The sequence below is a fragment of the Micropterus salmoides genome, unplaced genomic scaffold (genome assembly GCF_014851395.1).
Source record: "Micropterus salmoides isolate LMB-PRFRI ecotype aquatic unplaced genomic scaffold, ASM1485139v1 Ms_hic_scaffold_13, whole genome shotgun sequence".
In the NCBI taxonomy this organism is placed as follows: domain Eukaryota; kingdom Metazoa; phylum Chordata; class Actinopteri; order Centrarchiformes; family Centrarchidae; genus Micropterus; species Micropterus salmoides.
This window is the reverse complement of record NW_024040374.1, coordinates 19,337,386-19,349,170: the sequence shown is the minus strand read 5'-3', so window position 1 is coordinate 19,349,170 and position 11,785 is coordinate 19,337,386.

Here is an 11,785-nt window from a genome sequence, read left to right as displayed (position 1 = left end):
AAAATAATAGACAACACATACAAAACCAGCAGAATGACGTGTAATTTTTTACATTTTTTTCTCACCAACATCTTGACATTTGCAAGCATTTTAAGTTTAAACTGACAAAACTATGCGGGTCTGGCACATGAGATGTCATTCAGTTTGTGAGAAGGTGCACAATAACAGCCTCTCACCAATAACTCAATCAGTAAGTCATCTACTCTGGGTGTCTGAAGTTCCATGGTTCAAATCCCCAGCTGACAAAGTCAAAATAGGGGTTCAGATCATAGTGAGTCTAAGTTTTCTCTTATTTGGATCCCGTGATACTTTCTTCTTATTTTTCTCTGCTAAAAAGAGTTTGTGCAGCTTAAACTTTAAAAGTTGGAAACACAAAATGTTGCAGGTGGCTTTAACATTTCACCCAGTAGTCAGGTACATATAATGACACTCTCTAATCTCAAAGTGATGCTTTAAAAATCAAGTTTGCGTTTCCGGGTTATCTCCAAAAGTCCAATTCTTCATTACTTTAATCTCTTAAATCATCTGCATCTGTTCCTCTCCTCTGAAAATGTCAAATTCTGCATTTTTCACGACTTGCTTGGATGCTCTAGCAGCACTGTTTTTCATATCACCACTGCAACAGTGCACCATCTTTCTGAGCTCCACTGATTGCCCTGAAGCAGACAGGGCGAATCAAAGTAATATAATTAAATTACACAACATCACTTGTATTTATGGCCTGAAAAATACACATAATACCCTGTGTCAGGCACATTTATATCCATTAGTGACACACTATTTCTGTCTCTCCTCCGTGCCCTGCACAGTTACTCCTAAGCCTGCTGTGTCTTCATCGCCTAGTGACATGTCACTGGACACTAAGGAAGAACTCACTTGCTAACACTGTCTATATTAATAAGCGACTAATGTGAAAGATCTACAATCCACAATTTCAAGAATACTTTGTTTGCACATCCACAAAAATCTCACTGTCGGATAGTGGAAACATCAGTGCACCGAGGCAAGTAGATATTTTCCTTGGACAACTGTAGAAAGTATTGCAGTTGTTTTTTGTTTTTTTCACACATGTCAGACAGCACAGCAGGGCGGCATGGTGGTCCTGTGGATAGTGCTGTGGCTGCACAGCAAGAAGGTTGTGGGTTCAAACCCCAGTTGCCCTGGCCTTTCTCTCGTGGGTTGCATGTTCTCCCTGTGTCTGCGTTATGTTATCTCTGGGTGCTCTGGCTTCCCTCCGCTGGACTAGTTTGATTGGTGACCCTAAAAAGCACAAAATCGTCAGAGTGGTCCTACTCTGAGGATTCAACAGAAAACAGCAAAACTGTTTTGTCTGTTTCACTTCCTGTTTATGAATTTATATTTATTGTATGTCTTTATAGTTGGTAATAATTGATTCCAAATGGAAAGGTTCTGCTGAGTGAGTCCAGAATAGGCCTACACAACTCACTGGGTGTATTTAGTTTTACTAGGTTTACAGTTACACTTAATAGTTACACGTGATAGTTACTCATCGCATGTCTTTATAGGCAGTACAGTACATCCATATGGGAACGTTTTAGTTCATGAAGTAAGTTGAAACAAATTTTAAGGCTTTTAATTAGTTTAATTAGTTCAAGCCTAATTTTATTCTTTTGACCTGATGGGAAACTGTGAAAATGAAAAATGTTTTTGGTAACTGTTGGTCTAAGATTCCTGAGACACAAAAACATTGTTGTACTCTTATGGCTTCTGCACTCATTGAGTCATTGCCTTGGCAGCAATTATCATCAGCATGTGTCTTTATAATAACTACATGAGCTGCAGTGAGTAGGGTAGGTGACTGCGGGCTAATGTATATTTAGCTAATGTTAGTTGCATTACATAGGTGATTATGTGCTCTGTTTCACATTGATCATGATCATCATCTTGATTTTACATGTGTAGGCCTACCTTTTCACAAGTGGGAGCTGCCGAGTATAATCTTCCACTGTTGGCCACTAGCTACATTGCAGCATTTTGGAGTATAATGTCTTGCCCAATAGGCCATTGAGGGGGATGAAGTGGGATGCCACCCCCCTTGTTAGCAAAATGACCAAATAGACCCTCCCTTGTTAACCTGCCATCCCATAGTAGCAGAGAGAGTGCAGAGGCAGATGAGTTTTTAGTTGAATGTGTTTTCTTGACTCATTGATCCTTCATCTGATCAAGTTACTATCTATGCTCCCGACCATGGCTCTGAAATATCAGTAGCGTAACTTTACTGTGTATTGATAAATCCATGACGCTGTCCGTGGTGCTGAAGAAGCAGATGGATTTTGAAGTCCCGCCTTCTCAGTTTTGTCTTGATCTATAACATTCTCTACAGCAGACTGGTTGGAGGAGAAAGCGTGGCAGCATCATGACAGATAATGGCAATTCTTGAATGTTCCAAATTTTCCTTTTTTTTCCTATTCACACTTAATGGCAACTCCAGGACCATAAGCACCGGTTCCCCCTTTTTAGAAAGAGCCCAGGCCCACCCTGCCCAATCATCTGTGTGACTCCCCAGTCACCAATGTGGATTCCTTCCGCTTCCTGGGCACCATCATCTCCCAGAGAGAAAGTGGGAGCTGAACATCAACTCCATCACCAAAAAGCAGAGGATGTACTTCCTGCAGCAGCTGAAGAAGTTCGGCCTGCCAAAGACAATGCTGGTTCTCTTCTACACTGCCATCATTGAGTTCATCCTCACCTCCTCCATCACCATCTGGTACGCTGCTGCCACCGCCAGGGACAAGAGCAGGCTGCAGCATATCATCCGCTCTGCAGAGAAGATGATTGGCTGCAATCTTCCATCTCTTCAGGACCTGTACACCTCCAGGACTCTGAGGCGAGCAGGAAAGGTTCTGACAGACCCCTCCCACCCTGGACACAAACTGTTTCAGACTCTCCCCTCTGGCAGAGGCTGCGGTTCATCATGACTAAAACCTCTCACCACAAAAACAGCTTCTTCCCATCTGCAGCTAGGCTCATCAACAAGGCCCTGATCCCCCACTGACCCCCCCCCCCCCCCCCCCCCCCCCCTTGCAAATAGTACAAATGTCTTTGCACATGTAAATATTATTTCATTTCATTCATGCACAAACCTGGCACATTGCACATATTTGTTGTTCTTTGTTGTTGTATATTTTTAGATTGTCAATTTATATATTTATGTACACAACTCTCTTCCGTTGCAATATGTCTGCACAACAAAAACCCGGAATAATGCACATGTAAATATCTGCGACGTTGTTCTTTCTCTGCAAATAATTGTATTATTTTTCTCTATTTTTATTATTCTTATATAACTTGCATTGTCTATTCCATATTCATATATTTCTACATTTATTTATGTCAACTGTATGTTAGTCTATGTGTAGCACCTCATCACAATAGCAAATTCCTTGAATGTGTAAAACACTACTTTGAAATAAAGCTCTTTCTGATTCTGATTCTAAAATCTTTGTGCTGCAACTTGAGTGTTTATTTGACAAATAATGTAATAATTATACAATATTTCAGAGTTTAGTTAGTGAATGCTCCTAAAAATCTGTTCATAGGGCAAAAATAGGCTACCTTTTGGTTAAAAAAAAGGCACAAAGAAACGATGGAATGGCATCAAGCTGAAAAGGAGAATAGCTTAACCTTGTTTATTTTTCAAAAAGACAAAGACAGGTAATAAATAAGCTTGGATTTGACCTGTCCAGACAATTAAGTATGCATGAAAAGTGTCTTGTGTTACACTGGTACAGATAAGCGGCAGGGCTACAAGGTGGAGGATAGGGAGCAAGGACAACAAGGTGGAGGAGAGGGAGCAGCTTTGGCTTAGACCTGACGTGGGTCCCTGCACACTGCACAGTGGCTGCCCACTGCCCCTAATTAGGATGGGTTAAATGCAGAGAACACATTTCACATATGTTGTACTGTGTTTGATTGTATATGTGACAATAAAAGGTATTTCTTTGATAAACTGTAATGCCTCATCATGCTTTTGCTAAAACCAAAGACAGTTGACTGCTTCTTGTGAGACACTTTCAATGCACAAGAGCTTACAACTACAGAATTGTGAAAGCTGTCTCGCAACCCAGCCCTCTACAGGTACTTTTCAGAAGCATCTGTGGACCCAAACCGAAGCTCTACAGGAGGGGTTGTGTTTCATGGTTTATGCTATTCGTCGCTCTGTATTCCGACCTTTGTGCTCAACCTAAGATTCATGTATGATGCCTTGGAAGAACTGTCTGATTTCTCCTTTTCCCTGCTAGATAAAAGTATGCCACTTCACAGGGAAGATGCATAACTCACTCGACAGATTGGAGTATTGAAATCCAGGAGGCACAGCAGGCAGTGGAGTTAAACATCTTTAAAACAGTGTTTTTTATACCCCAGCTGGAAGTCTTGAGCAAAGAATGGGGTGTCTACAAGGCAAACTGTTTGACAGAGACAAATATCAGCCGTTTCCTGCCAATATCAAAACCCTGCAGCCTTCAAATTGACCAAAGGAGTGTGGTGTGAGATATGCTGAAGCTAAGTGCTGGAGCTCTGCACTTTCTTAAAGCTTGAGAGTTGAGAGACATCAGGGAACACAGTGACACGTTCAAGTTGAAAAGTAGGCCTCCAAAAGGAACCAAAGCCTCTGCTACAAGCAGTCAACACACTTGTCATCTCTACAGCATATTAAAAATGGAATAAGGGCCACCCTGGAACTCAAAATTTTCCCCTAAGACATTATGTGAAGTCTTGGTTTCAGGAAAACCACATCTTGGCTAGCAACCTTCAGGCAAGAGCATGTGAGCCAATATGGAGTCTGTTATAAGCAGCTAAATGAGGTAGTAGAGAAGGAAGGAAGATAACTTAATTAACTAAAAATGAAACTGTAGCTGTAGAAATGTCACATTTATGGACAATGTCCTTTGGGAGGTGTACATCGGTCCAACTGGGCAATCCCCCCAGTTAAAAATTAACAAATCACCTACTGTTCTTGCCCAAGGGAACCACACAAATAGCCAAGAAGTTTTCACTTCCCCTTACTACAGTTTTCCGCTGCCTTTCTGAACCTTGTGAAGAGTTGTTTACAAGTTTATCTTTGAAAGTTTATAACTACTGCACACCAATATACAGTAGTATCAAGTACAATATTTATTTTTACTTTTAATTTATTATTGATGTATGTCTAATATAGAGGGATATAGTTTTTTATTTCCACCTATTTAATCTCCATTGCTGCTCAACGGCTGCATTTAGCTTAGTTCTAGTGAAAAAAACACACAAAACCTTTAAAGAGTTTTTTGAGGTGGGGTGTTGTATTTGCAATGCAATAGATTTTATTCTCTTTCACGAACAACTGAAGTTCACCTCTGGAATGCGAACTGAACTACAGCGTCTGCACATCACTTTATATAGCCCTGTTTCTCTGCGAGGTTTCCGCCTTCTCTCAAAAAATGACCTCATCCTTTTCTCAAAGACAATGGTGTCATACTTTGTGCACCTTGCCCTACAAATGATCGGTTTCACTGGTATCCAGAACCCTACGGTTGACCCTCCAATCCAATTTATTCTTCATCTTGGACAATAGAAGATTAGAAAAAGGTTGCCTGGTTTGATGAGTCTCGATTTCAGCTGCGACATTCAGATGGTAGGGTCAGAATTTGGCATAACCAACATGAAAACATGAATCCATCCTGCCTTGTATCAACGGTTCAGGCTGGTGGTGGTAGTGTAATGGTGTGGGGGATATTTTCTTGGCACACTTTGGGCCCCTTTGTACCAACTGAGCTTTGTTTAAATGCAACAACCTGCCTGAGTATTGTTGCTGACCATGTCCATCGCTTTATGACCACAGTGTCACAAATCTCAAATCAAAAAACTAGTTTCTTGAACATTACAAGGAGCTCATTGTACTCCAGTGGCCTCCACAGTGACCAGATCTCAATCCAACAGAGCACCTTTGGGATGTGGTGGAATGGGAAATTTGCATCGTGGATGTGCAGCCAACAAATCTGCAGCAACTGCATGATGCTATCATGTCAATATGGACCAAAGTCTCTGAGGAATATTTCCAACACCTTGTTGAAAGTATGCCACAAAGAATTAAGGCAGTTCTGCAGTAGCATGGTGTACCTAAAGTGGCCAGTGAGTGTATATTTTTGTAATACAGTGTACACACAGAGTATATTGAATGAAAAATTACTACAACAATGTGTAGCTTTAAAGAGGATTGTAAATAAAATAAAATAGTTTTCAGTTGGTTTAGGTGGACTGTGGAAAGGATGGAAAGTCTGATGACATTATTTTGTGGCTCTGTACACTTAAACTTGACTTTAATTGTCCATACCCAGCATTCAGCTGTGCAGGCCATTCCTGTCTCATCTGAAACCAGTTGAAGATAAACTTCTGTGAACAGATGATCAAGTGCTAATACACCGACTGTCCTTTGGCTGAATGGATGGATATAAATACTTCCCTTTCTGGAGCACTACTGTAAAAACGGTTACAAAAATTTGAAGAAGACAATTGTATGTTTTGAATTTAATTTAATCTCTTCAAATTAACCTGCCATAGAGTTGCACAGGGATGGCAGGAGTGTGTCAGATTACTGATGTAAGGGAAACCTCACTTTTCTTTGTCTCTCTTTTTCATGAAAATTGGCATGATAATTGCCTTACACATTGCTTTCGAGGCCATCAAAGTTTCTTATGAACAGTCCTCTGATTGTCAGTGTGGACTGTAATAGAAATTGTTTTGTTTAGGCTAAGTATAGCACTTATATGACTCGTGCTCAGCACAAGTTGGCCAAAGAACTGCCTGTTCTTTTAAAATACACTTGTTAATCATCTGACTCAAACTTCACATGAAAGCAAGCCTCAGCCACTGCTTGAGTGTTGAATTGTGGGGTTCATTTCTTTTACAATGCCAAGAAGCTGACAGAAAAGTAGGCTAATTCCATTCAGTTTGTTTGCTCTATTTTGACCTGCCTGTTGCTATTTGTAGGTCTTTGAGATTTAACATTTAACAGTCTGTCAACCTACCTGCTCCGCCTGTTGATCTTGCACACCCAAACAGTGACAGTACTAACCCAATATCACAAATTTATAATAATAGGGAAACAAACAAGGCGGCAGGTGTCATCAAACAGACCTGAACCACACAACCTCCACTCCATCATGGAGACCTGCAGGATCAACTACATAAAACACACAAGAGGCAAAACTTAAGCACTAGTGAATATGTGGTGTTTTCCATTTCCTACACTGTGCCTTCCAGTGCATCTGCATCCTCATAATCTTACCCTTTGACTTTAAGTATTTCCTTGACTGCTAACCCCCTCCTGTTTCCCTATAGGCTAGTCATCAGCCTGCTTCCCCACATGCAGGATACAGTCAGCTGCTGCAGTCCTTATCCCTTGTTTCTAAAACCTGAATGTGTCAGATCAAGTGGTCAAGAGTAGTGTTTACCTTTCCAAGAGGTTCTGGCAGTCTCTTCAGTCTTCTGCCAGTCTCCTGTGTCCACCAGCTGAGCAGTCCTTCCTGTTGCGTTGACACACTTCATTGTCACCCTGACCTGTGTGTTGCCTACTATAAGGACACATTCAAACTTATAATATAAATGCATCAAAAATACTCCTACAGACTCCTCGTTGGTTTCCACTATTGATTGGTTCACCGGTGAGCTGCTACACAGGGGTGTAAGCGAAAAACTTCATTGTAGTCCAGTAAAAAGTTGACATTGTTTCTGCTTTTGGCCACAGCACAGTCTGTCACTCTAATGTGTGCAAACGCACATGTTATATAGGGTGTACTTCAACACATAACATTGGGTTTACCTCACAAACATCAAGAAAGATGATAAAATTCTTGCTGCTATTGTACATTTCTGTGATCTGTTAAAACCTGTATCAGCTGAGAATAAACGGTTGTGCAGTGCCGTGGTATGTGATAAGACAAACTGGAAAAGATCAAACAGGAAATCATTTCACTGGTACTCTGTAACACCACATCTACACCAATGTAATCCCTAATGCTTCTTTGATGCAGGGCCATTGTCAAGCCTTTTAAATCTTAAATTATGTGTGTTGCCCTTTTCACTACACGCTCACCCTGTAGTTTCTGTTTTAAGGTTCACACCTTTTTCACCAGAACCACAACAATGAGAAATTGAGCAGCCCTGCAGTGTATTTTTTCCGCATCTGTCTCTCTTTCTGTGTCCCTGGTATGTTTCCTCTTGGCTCACAGCATAATAAATGCCTTACATTGACACAGGGAAAGAACTTTCCTGTTTGTAAAGCCAACAAAGCGCAATCCTCCAACAACAGAGTGGGCCGGCAACAGAATATTTGTATTTCTGCTCTATACATGTCAACAACCTGAAAACTCTAGAAAACTGCACTTAAACCCAATTAGTTTGAGACTTTGTATTAACAAGACTCTGAGTCAAAAGGTTATGTACCTTAAGCACCTCTCTCATCTGTACTTGCATATCAACACAAATTGGCTGCAGAACTTCCATCCATCCATCCATCCATCATCAACCGCTTATCCTGCGTACAGGGTCGTGGGGGGCTGCAGAACTCCTTCAGTGGAAATTACATCATTGTCCAATGCCATCTGACTCAACCCTCACATATAAACTCATCTCAACTGCTACTTGAGTTGCTGAAAGAATGAGATATTAAATAAATAGGCTAATATGTTCAATTCCTTTTTTTTTTTTTTTACTTCTAATGGGGAAAAATGAGGAAGCGAATCAAAAACTCTGTATTATATTTAGTAGTCTCCATGTGTTTTTCTGTGTCTCTAAGAAGAACATCAGGTTGAATCTCACTCAGCGGTAAACAAAACAGAATGACTTACTGTATTTGGTAGAGGTCTCTTCACATTGTGTAGTATAATCTACAAATTATTTTAATTCTTGTTTAGCTCTCTGTTGGATGACTTTGGGGACTTTCTTATGCCACAGAGTTTACACAGCCATGGAAAAGAAATTACACCAAATGTGCACCAAATATCTCCAACTAACTGCACATTTAAGGTAATCTCCAACTCTTTCCTGTATGCCACTCTTGTTGGTTATTTATTTCTTCACTGTAACTGTAGTAAAACTGCCCTTTGATTTAATTCAAATCAATTTGAGAAAAGTCAAAAACTCATTTTAAGCAGGAGTCATGCAAACCAAGTCAAGTGGAATGTATTTATTAAGGGCTTTTATGTGCTTCGCCTTAGCAACAGATTATGTCAGATTAAATACATTGCACATCTCTTTGTTACATTTTCGGTTTGATCAACCGGTCAGACTAGGGGGTCACAAGCAGAAAAGACATAAAACTAAACATTTGTTGCGCATATTTATCTCTATTCTCACTCAGTTCCAGTCAACTTCACCACTGTATCCCACGCATTCCTTTGCTCTCTCTCCTTTACTCCCCTCTCCTTGGCTCTCTGGTGCCATCTGCTGGCCCCAGGCTGCAGGTGAAGGAACATAGCAACAGTGCAATTCATGTGGTGTGGGGAGGAGCAGCATGGATTCATCACCCAATACAGCCTCTACTGTCAGGAGAGCAATGCAACAAGTAACACACAATTATACAGTCAGAGTATACAGTCTACAGCAACTAATAGTGTTGCACTCGTTTGCTTGACAAGACAAAGAATGCTCAAAAGCATTAGCCTTGTAAGCAGTCATATGAAAATATTAAACAATTAAATCTTAAAAGTTTGTGTGTGGTAATAAAAGTTCATTTCAATTACAAAATGCGGAAATAATATGTTGAATTTAGGTCTCTGCTTAGTCTCTTTTTAGCAAGTTTCTGTACACAGCAGAGTTGTTTTTTTAACACACTGCTGTAGTGCAGGTGAAGTGCACACGGTGTCAGGTGAGACACTGCAGTACCATTTGACAGTTCTGTCTTGAGTTTCACATCTACACGACAGCTCACACAGCGGCAGGAGAAGGACGGGCTAGTCCACCTCTGTGGGTTACTGTAGGTATGAACCAACAGTTGAGCTCATGAGCACTGTTATCACTTTGAATATAACAAGTGAAATAATCTCACCCTTTCAGGTATTTTCTCATAAAAAAAATAAAAAAAATTGTCTTATTGCAAGATGTCCAGAACTACAGATTATAAGGTATCAATGTATTGCAGGCAACATGTCATTTTGTGTGATATAGACAGACTACAATGTATGTGTCTTTTTTATCAAATTTATCAAACATGTGCAGCATATTACTTTCACCATGTCCATTGCACACACTCAGCTGTGGTAACTTTCCAGTATTGACGACCACCAAAGAGCTCTTATGTATCAGTTAAGTTCCTTTCTTTTTTTAAATTAAGTATAAAATTAAAGTGGTTATTACTAAAATTGGTTATTTGCCATTATTCAACCTGGTAGCTTTGTATATCTAAATGTTACCAGACCAGCAGATATTCCCAGCTGGCCCACGGAACAGAAACAGGAGACAATGAGAGAGAGGCTAGATTTTGTTAAGTTTTATGTCTGGATAGTAGTTTCAGCTGTACATGTTCTGTTAGAGTGATATGAGAGAATACGAAGCGCGTCAGGAGGCAGGAAATGCCTTCATGTGATGTAATTGCAACTGTCCCCCTATCTCTTCTGGCCTCCTGTTTTCCAAACCAAGTTTCTCTAGCTGATTAGGAGCGTCACTGCTAATTACTTATTTGAGGACAAAACTGCAAAGTGGCGTATGTATGACAGCTAAATAAAAATGAATCTTTCTACTATTCTACAATCAGTTAACAGAAAATAGAATTAATTTCCTTCAAGACAGAATAACTAAATTACAAAATAGATTTATTTTCAGTTTCTCTTAATAAAAGTGCAATGTACAATCACAAACTGGATACTTTGTTTTCTCTGCATAAAGACATAGCACATTAGCCTAAATTAGTAGGGTTGTCTCTGAGTATGTGTGAGTGTGAGACAGAGAACATAATTCTATGTAGGTCTCTCTTCAGGAAACATGTTCTTTATTTGTATTTCATTTGACTATAAAACACAGGGCCAACAGGGTCAGGTAGCTATCACTGGCTAAACAAGGAACACATTGACACTGTTCTTTTAGCATAGCTCAATAGCATATGTGCTGAAACAGGTCATTTGCAGTGAACATATCTAATCTAGATTATGGAAGGTCAAGTGTACGCTATCTCAATGTCTAGAAATGGCCATTTGTGTCAGCTTTTACCAAGCACAGACACGGAATTAGGGATTTGGACCCAAAAGCAGAACACTTGGGCAGAGTAGGTACCGTTGTCAGTGTTTATTTAAAACAAGTGATTGCAATTTACAGCACAGCAGAGGCAAGCAGTCCACAGAATAAACAAATCCAAAAACAATTACAAACAGAAATCCACAGTGCTCAGAATCCAAGAATAAATCCAAACCATGACAGAATAAATCAGGGCAGAGACACTTGACAAAATATGCAAATTAACCAACAAAGAACAAACAGAACACTTAGACTTGTATACAGAAACAGAAAGAGCAGGTGGAAACTCTCAGACAAATGAAGAAGCAAAGCTAGACAAGGACACCAGCAGCAGACAACTTCAAAACAAAACAGAAAATACGAACACCAAAACCGTGACAAAGCTTCACGTACAAATGCAGGATGAAGCAGAATATCTGGCCTCCAATTCCTGACCCTGCACTCAGCAGTCTGACCGCCTGGATTTCCAACGAAAAAATCTCTAAATTAACCATTGAACTGTAAGATAAAGAAGAATGTTGATGCTTGTAAATGTATGAGCATGCAACAGGTGAAGAAA